Genomic DNA, 9,684 nt, shown 5'->3' with positions numbered 1-9,684 from the left:
AAGTCAGTTATGCCCATCAGTTTCAATGAGTCTACTCTGAGTAGGGCTAATGTTGCATGCAACCCAATTAATGTATATACTTCTTAACACTCTAATAGGCTTCTAAGTCACCTTAAACTGCATGAGATCCATGACCAAACTGGTTCTGTAATAAAGGTTAAGGTAAGAGTAAAGGACCCCTGGATGGTTACGTCCAGTCAAAAGCGACTCTGTGGTGCGGCACTCATCTTGCTTCAGGCCCAGGGAGCTGGCATTTGTCCACAGACAGCTTTCCGGGTCATGTGGACAGCATGACTAAACCTCTTTTGGTGCAATGGAACACTGCGATGGAAGCCAGAGCACACGGAAACACCGTTTACCTTCCCGCTGGAGCGGTACCTATTTATCTACTTGCACTTTGACGTGCTTTCGAACTGCTTGGTTGGCAGGAGCTGGGACCGAGCAACGGGAGTTCACCCCATCTTGCAGATTCTAACTGCCGACCTTCCGATTGGCAAACCCAAGAGGCTCAGTGTTATGTATCTGTCAGTATCATCAGCCCACAGGCAGAGGTACCTGGCCTCCCCCGAGGCAATTGAGCGAGATACTGTGTGTTTACCGTCCGTCTGCGACCTCCGGCAGGCTAGGTAAACAAACCGGCGATCCTCCTCAAACGTGAGCAGGACACACCCTCCTCCTTCCTCCCTCCCTGCATTCCTTCCCAGGGAGGGGAAGAAGAGACAGACAGGAGTCCTCTCTACATGTTTTATTCCTGTCATTCAACAGTACATAGAAATGTGACTGTTCCCTTCAGACTCCATCAGAAGAGTCACACACTCCTCCCCTGTACTTCCAGCACAGGTCATATGACACACTGAGCTAACATCCGGTGCTCAGTACAGAGAATAGGCTCCACCTTTTCTCCAACAGTACATCTGCACTGTTTTGCATTCCAGCCATCTGGAGCTGGCTTTTGCCTTGGTGCTTTTTCCTGACATCATCTTCTAGTTCACTATGGCTTTCCAAGGTGTTGCTAGCTGAGACCCTGGTCTCTAGGGATCTAATCCAACAGACTAGAGCCAGTGTGGTTAAAGTGTCAGACTAGGATCTGGGAGACCAGAAAATTCCAATCCCCACTTGGCTATGACACTCAGTGGGTGACTTTGGGCCTAGCTGTTTCACACCCTGACCTACCTCACAGGGTTGATGTGAGGATTAAATGGGGAGGGAAAGAACCATGTGCAGTACACCGCCTTGAGCTCCTTGGAGCAGCGGGTCACCAGATGTTGTTGGACTACAACTCCCATCATCCCTGAGCTCTGGCCTTGCTAGCTAGGGGTGATGGGAGTTGTAGTTCAACAACATCTGGGGACCCACAGGTTGAGAAAGGCTGCCTTGGAGGGAAAGGTTGGATATTAAATAAATAAATAAACAAACAAACAAACAAATAAATAGATAGATAGATAGACATGAACCGAAATTCCATTGTTTCAGACTAAAGACTTGCTTCCTAAAACAAAATCTGAAAGGTGGGTATTTTTTTTGCCCATTGGATGCAGCAGAGGATACCAATATTGCATCTTTTGCAGAGAAGAGGGAATTCTGGGAAATACAGCTTCACTGGTGGTCCTGCATCACCACAACCTGTGCCTGCTGTATTCCTCTTCCTCCCTTCCTCTCTCTCTTGCACAATGATCCCTGCTAATTTTTTTTTTTTTTTAATTGCAATGTACTGATGTCAAAACCAATCCAAGCCGTGGGTGCATATATTTAAATTAAAAGTAATTAAAAATGGGCCGCCAGAGGGGAGGGTAGATGGCGAAATGATAGATTCAATGCCGGAAAATGAAGTAATGAAATACTTTATGGATTAACTCGTATCAGACTGTTTTTTGCAAATTTATTTTTCATTACGGCCCATCCATATCAGATACTGTCTGGATTTATTAGGCTGCCTCCGGGGCAGTCAGCCCTGGTATGCGACGAGTGTGTGACTCTGTGCATGTGTGTGTGTGTGTGTTTGTGTACGATATCTTACCCGCCCCATATAAGATGAGTTGGTGGTGGTGAGGCTGGCCACTGTTTTGTTATGGTCACTCCGACTCAGTAATAACAAGGGAAGGGAGGAAGAAAGGGCCTCCCCCTCCTTTAATTGCTCTCCTTGCATAATGACTATTATTATTCATAAACATTTTAAAAAATAAAATAAAAGAGAGAGAAAACACCAGCCCCTAAATCATTACAGCATCAAACCCACAGGACAATCTTTCCAGGTCATTACTCCAGTTCGTCTAGAGTGTCTTGAGGTCCTAAAGGGTTTGGGGGGTTATACGCAATAAGCCAATTCGTCTGCGACATTTCCCCTGAGCCTTAGGTGTTAATGAGAGAGATTTTCCATGTGGCTGTTAATGCGCTCTGTGTGGTTTAGAAAGTCAACAGGAAAGAAAGAGAAAGAAAGAAAGAAAGAAAGAAAGAAAGAAAGAAAGAAAGAAAGAAAGGTATTTCTCAGTTTCCCACCGCCATTCTCTTCTCTCCTATATTTTTGGTATGCTTTAGATATATTAACAAATAAGATCCCCCCTTTTCTGATCTACATTCCTCAGAGGGGAGAAAAAGGCCCTATTTTGCTATAGAATGTTACATTTTGACAGGGCCGTCTTACCCATAGGCACTAGGGGTGCAGGGCACCTGGGCGCCAGGCCAAGAGTCCGGGGCCTGAGATTTGAGTCTGGGGAAGAGCCTGCCCGTCAGTCGGAGCGCTGTGACGGGCTCTTCTGCTGCGGGCGGCTCTGTGCCGTGAGTTCGGGGGCGACCAAGCCAACAAGACGCTGAGACGGCCGGCCTGCTCCGCCCTCCTGTGTGCCTGGGACTAGGAAACCGGGCAGGGGGTGGGGCGCCGGGCGGATCTTTGCACCCCGCCTCCGCATATGCTTAAGACAGCCCTGCATTTGGATGAAATCATGCACTGGAACTTGCTGCCTCAGCCCTTTGTTTAAAATCATGAGGACTCGAACTAACATTAATTTTTTTTTTTACAGGAAACACCGTAGCTCATTGGTAGAGGATGTGCTTTTCACTCAGGAGGTCCCAGATCCAATCCCTAGTGGCCTCTCAAGGTAGGGCTGAGAGTTTCCCCTGCCTGAAACCCTGGAGAGATGCTGCCAGTCAGTGTGTGCGTAATACTGAGTTAGCTGAACCTTCAGACCTTCCCACTTAGCATTGGGAGGTTGGGGGTGGAGGTGCCGAGGGTGAGAATAATGGGGGGGGGGTGTGCAGAGTTGGCATTCATGGACCCACACGCAGTTCACACTTTATGCCCACACCCAGTCTTTGAGCAGGTGAATAGCACTTAACACCCCTGTTAGGCCTGTTTGGTTATTTATAAGGACGAATAACCATCAAGGCTGAGTTTGTTAGCCAGACGCCCCAGAGGACTTAAGACTGCAGTTTTATAACTACTTATCAGGGAGTCAGCCCCATTAACTCAATGACGCTTACTTCTGAGCAGGCATGTATAGGCTTCCATTGGTGGAGTGCCTGCTTGGAAATATTAAGGACTGTGGTCTGCAGCTGGATTATAAATGAACATTTTGAATCCATGCAGTTCATAATTAATAACCATGTTAATGAACTTCACTTTCCAGTAGCACAAATCCCCCCCCCCTTCCCAAACTGGAGCGCTTTTGACTCCTGACTACTAAAAAGCTGTTGTAAATTTGTATGTGTGTGTATGTTTGGGGGCAGGGATGGAATGTATAAAAATGGCACAATATTAACAAAACATCGATTTTCCTATTTGTTTTTATGCCCATTTATTATCACAAACCCGCTGGAAGGGGGCCATTATGGATGTGATTGATGCTGAGCAACCACTTGCGAATCTCAGAAGATGAAACCTATCCAGCTAAATTCAGCAGATTCTGCATAAAACAAAAATTTAGGGTGAGAAAGAGGGAGAAGTAATTAAGAAATGCCAGCTGAATTTCCAGGCAATTGCTGCTAAACATTCCCCGTGAGATGCTGGTTTTGTAATTCTGGTCCCACATCTGTATGTGATTCCAGAGACAAGTTATTTTCTTCCTTAGTCAATATTGGACTCGGAATCCTTGCCAAAGCACTAATGTTCAGTTTTGTTGAGATGTTCAGTGGTGTTTGCTCTATGCCCACAGAGCCACTTGTGCTTATATCACTGTGTGTTTTGAGACAAAGACTTTAGGAAGAACCACGAAGCTCAGTCAGGTCAAAGGCTCATATAGTCCAGCATCCTGTTCTCACAGTGGCCAACCAGATGTCCCAGTGGGAAGTCTGCAAGCAGGACCTGAGTTCAACAGCATTTTCCTCATATGTATTCAGAATCATCCTTCCTCCAACAGTGGAGGGAGAATGTAGCCAACATGGCGAGACCCAACATTCCAATCTCCTAAAAATCCTGCTTATTGCTTGGTGGAGTCACTGCTGGTAATGATTCTTAGATAAGGTCGCATCTCCAGGACTTACAGCAGGGATGATAACTTTGTGGCTCTCCAGATACTTTTAACTACAACTCCCATCAGCCACAGCTAGCATGGCCAGCGGTCAGGGATGATCAGACAACAACAACAACAACAATCATTATTATTATACCCCACCCATCTTGCTGGGTTTCCCCAGCAGTCCCTGTTGGCTAGCCCTGTGTCAGCGATACATGTGAGAGCAAGGAATGAATACAGTCTGAGAATAGCGAACCCCCAGATGTTGTTGAAGAAAACCTCCCACCATTCCTGACTGCTGGCCATGCTAGTGCGGACTGATGGGAGTTGGAAGAGATCCCAACTGAGGGCTTGCTCCTTAGAGTCTGCCTCAGGTGGGTTTGAATGCTGTAGGAATTCCAGGTGGCTTTCTCCTCCTCAAGGCTGCTATTGATGTGGACCATGAGCAGGGTCTTGATGACAAAGGGGATGGGGTAGAAATCTGGTCTGGTTCAGGTTTTAACACTACTTGATTTGCACTTTTCAATGCAGCTGTTCGACAGAGGCATACCTAGGGTCCTCTGTGCCCTTGGCAAGGATCTTTACTGATGTTCCCCCCCTCTCCCCAAAAGTTTGAGACCCAGGCAAGGTTGCATAGACAGGAATAATGCATCTCCTTGTGGCTGGACAAGGTGTCAGCTTTCTGCTTCGAAGCTGCTCTGAAGACCCCTTTTCATCCTCTCCTACAGAAGCAGCTTTTCCTGCTGGAGATCCTGATGGATTTCTTCCAAGGGTGAGGCAGGTGCTGGAGTCCTGTGCTGGTGGTGGTGGGTATTCCAGGTGTCGTGGAAAGATGCCAATGCCTGATAGGTGATTTTTGCACCCCCTCTGGGCCTGCATTCGCAGCAGGGGCAGGTTTTTCCAACCTCTGCTCCTCAATCCAAAAATGTCTACTAAAATGTGTAAAGTGGTACCTCAGGTTAAGTACTTAATTCGTTCCGGAGATCCGTTCTTAACTTGAAACTGTTCTTAACCTGAAGCACCACTTTAGCTAACGGGGCCTCCTGCTGCTGCTGTGCCACCAAAGCCCGATTTCTGTTCTTATCCTGAAGCAAAGTTCTTAACCTGAAGCACTATTTCTGGGTTAGTGGAGTGTGTAACCTGAAGCGTATGTAACCTGAAGCGTATGTAACCTGAGGTACCACTGTATTTGCGAAAACAATATACAAAAATTTGCTTTAAAATTATGCTTAGGGGGACATAGGTGGCAACACAATAATAGGACTTTTGTGGTGGCTCCCCACTTGTAGAGAGCTCTCTTCAAGGAGGCTTGTCTGGTGCCATCATTATGTATCTTCAGGTGCCAGGCAGAATCATTCATTTTTCATCTGGACTTTTTTTTTTTTCATCTGTGGCCTTTTTGCATGGGTGGGATGTTTCAATCCAGTTTTCAAAAACAGAATTGTCTTTTAGATTTTTTTAAAGGCTGGTTTTAATATATATAGTGTGTTTGTTTGTTGCTTATACTATTGTAATATATTTTACTTGCACTGGGAAAGGAAAGCAACTGATAAATTTAACTAGTAGCAATTATAATACAGTGGTGCCCCGCAAGACGAATGCCTCGCAAGACGAAAAACTCACTAGACGAAAGGGTTTTGCATTTTTTGAGTCGTTCCGCAAGACAAATTTCCCTATGGGCTTGCTTCACAAGACGAAACGTCTTGCGAGTTCTTGCGAGTTTGTTTCCTTTTTCTTAAAGCCGCTAAGCTGCTAAGCCGTTAATAGCCGCTAAGCCGCTAATAGCCGCTAAGCCGCTAATAGCCATGCTTCGCAAGACGAAAAAACCGCAAGACGAAGAGACTCGCGGAACGGATTAATTTCGTCTTGCGAGGCACCACTGTAATGTGTATATCAAGAGACACGCGCATGCAAAGGCTGATTCACTTTCGTGAGGGCTTTCTAAAAATAATAATTCTCAAAGTGCGGAAATGTCGCAGATTGAACTTCTGATTGGAATAACAAGGAACTGAGGGAAGCTGCGTTTGATAGATTCCCACATGCCTACTCACATAAACTTACAGATTCATACATCTCTGTAGTGCTGCTGTTCACTAGAACCCAAGCCGCCACAGACCAGCCCATGTCAAGTGGCTGGTTAAAATAGAAAAGATAAAAGGAGGCAAAAGATTTGAAATAAATAAAATTAATTTAGGGATAGCACCCTCCAAAAAAACCCCAACAACTCACCATGTGATCTATTGCTGGTAGAAAGTGACAGCCTCATTCTCTGTGCGCAGATTTCCCCCCCCCCCCCAATCATGCTGAATCGGTATTATTGCACAAACACAATTAATGGCAAGTTTTCCAGGCAGGCAGCACCTGTGGCCATAACGGAGCACAGTATGAGCTGAAATACAAAATCCATATATAGATTTCTCTCCCTCCCTGTGTCTTCCTGGTTGTAAATGGCCCACACAACTGCTCTCTTTGGGGGCGGAGGTAGAGTGGTGGCATATATGAATGTATCACATGCAGAGGAATTTAGTTCTGCTGGGGTCAACCAGAGAGGGCTCATTATTGTGGCTGGCCTTTGCAGGGGAAAGATTTAGAAGGAGGGGATAATCTGAGTGCTCTTAAAGAGCCGATGGGAATGGTTCTTCAAGGGACAGTGGGCGACATGGAAGCACGGTGCCATTAAAGCGTGATGAGATTGTGCCTTCAGTAGCTGATTGCTTGCATCGTCCTTCACAAGCGCTTTCAGGGGAAGAGAGTCAAGGAGAAGTGGAAGGGGATCGATGGAAGAATATTACCCATGAGGCCAGTCCCAAGAATAAGTGATCTTATACACGGACACACACTCAGGTATGTTCACGCTCATGCGTGCTCACACACAGTTGTACTACTCTCCTCTGGAGAAGTTTTATCCGGGTCCTGATCCTATATGCTTTTAGTTCAGGGAAAAGGCAAGTAAGAGGTGACTTGATTGAAGTTTATAAAATAGGCGCAAACAGGTCAGTGCATCTGGCTGTTAACCGGATGTTGGTGGTTCGAGCCCACCCAGGGATGGCTGGTTCCTGCACTGCAGGGGGTTGGTCTAGATGGCCCTCGGGGGTCCCTTCCAACTCTACAATTCTATGCGTGGCATGGAGAAAGTGAACAGGGAAAAGTTTTCTCCCTCTCTCATCACACTAGAACTCATCAACATCCAGTGAAGCTGAATGTTGGAAGATATAAAAGAATGAGATTTTCCATGCAGCACATAGTTGAATTATGGAACTCAGTCTCACAGGAGGCCAGTATGGCCACCAACTTTAGATGGCTTTAAAAGAGGATTAGAAAAATTCATGTAAAGGTAAAGGCTATTGATGACAACTAGCCATGATGCTATGTTCTGTTTCCACAGCTGGAGGCAGAAATGCTTCTGATTAGCAGTTGCTGGAAACTGCAGTGGTGTGTGTGTGTGTGTGTGTGTGTGTGTGTTTTTGCATTCAAATCCTGCTTGTGAGTTTCCAGTGTGAAAACAGGATACTAGACTAGATGGGCCAGCAGGCTTTTCTTATGTTCTTATGCAAACTTCCTGGGAAGTAAGCCCCACTGAACTTATTCCGAGTAAGCATCATGTATAGGCTTGTCTTATAAAAGGGCTGCCAACAGATTTAAATGCATTCTACTTAACTGGTCAACTCTCTTTCAATTAATTATTTAGTTAATTGAGCAAATTTAAGCACATGTTCAAATCATCACACCTACCTCCCCCCCCCCCCAATATTTGTGCCTTTTTAAAGGTACTTAACTACACATATAGGGACACGGGTGGCGCTGTGGGTTAAACTACAGAGCCTAGGACTTGCCGATCAGAAGGTCGGCGGTTCAAATCCCCGCGATGGGCTGAGCTCCTGTTGTTCAGTCCCTGCTCCTGCCAACCTAGCAGTTTGAAAGCACAAAGTGCAAGTAGATAAATAGGTACTGCTCCAGCGGGAAGGTAAACGGCGTTTCCGTGCGCTGCTCTGGTTCGCCAGAAGCGGCTTAGTCATGCTGGCCACATGACCCGGAAGCTGTCTGTGGACAAACGCCGGCTCCCTCGGCCAATAAAGCGAGATGAGCGCCGCAACCCCAGAGTCAGTCATGACTGGACCTAATGGTCAGGGTCCCTTTACCTTTTTAACTACACATATGCTAATGTAGAAATGTTTTATTTTTTTTAATTGCTTATGACAGTAACATACTGGAAGCAAAGTAGTTTCAGAAAATAAAAACTAGTGCCTTTAACTCTCAATCAAATTGATCAAAGAATGCTACAAATCCCCAAACAAATTCTCCACCAAAATCCAGAGAGTGGGAAACATTCAATTCTGAAACTGTATGCGCATTTGCATATTTTTTCTTATTTCGCATTGTATAATTTATTCAGCAATTTTGTTTGTTTGCTTGTCTTGCTAGTTACTGAAAGGGGAAGCAGTTTTTTCATGGCATTGAAACCACTGGAAATCTTATGCAGCATTTTTTTTTTTTTACCCCACACTAGTTCAAAAATACTTTCACAACCGTAAGGTCTCCAAACTTAACATTTTAAAAATGCTAAGATTCTCAGAAAGCTGTATCCCTCAGCAAATACCACTTTCATGCAGCTTTCTACATTTCTACAGAATCACAGCAGAAGACTAGCTTAATTTTCTTCTTCTGTTCCTGTCCTTTTTCATTTATTATAATTATTATTAAACACTTATAGAGCACATACATTTTCCAAAGCACTGGACATTCACACACATACACAACAACCAATCCTTTTCCACTGGATTGCAATCTAATAGACATAATGGCACCAAAGGAGAAAGATAGAGGAAAGCAAGCAATGGAACAGCTGCTCCTTCACTAGCCGACGGCTGAGGCCATATTTGTCTTCCCTTGCCGTGATGCTCATTCTGGGAGTCAGGGTCAACAGCCTCCTAAGTCATCTGCACAGAGGCAGAGGTAGAGCAGGAGTAGGGAACCTTTTGCAGCTTGAGGGCTGCATTCTCTTCTGAGCAACTTTCCAAGGACCATATGCCAGTGGTGGGTGGAGCCAGCAGCAAAAGTGGGTGGAGCAACGAATGCATCCTCCCCCCACTTTGTACAGTAGGCTGGTTTCTACACATACACCCCTCCCTATTCTCCATCCAGGCAAGCAAGAGGTGTGATAAGAATTTAAGGGCACATTCTAGCCAGGCCGAAACACCTGGTGGGGGAGGGTATAGCAAGGCCAGTGAGGGGGCCT

Source organism: Podarcis pityusensis (genome assembly GCF_964106645.2).
Source record: "Podarcis pityusensis genome assembly, chromosome: Z".
Taxonomy (NCBI): domain Eukaryota; kingdom Metazoa; phylum Chordata; class Lepidosauria; order Squamata; family Lacertidae; genus Podarcis; species Podarcis pityusensis.
This window is presented reverse-complemented; position numbering follows the sequence as displayed.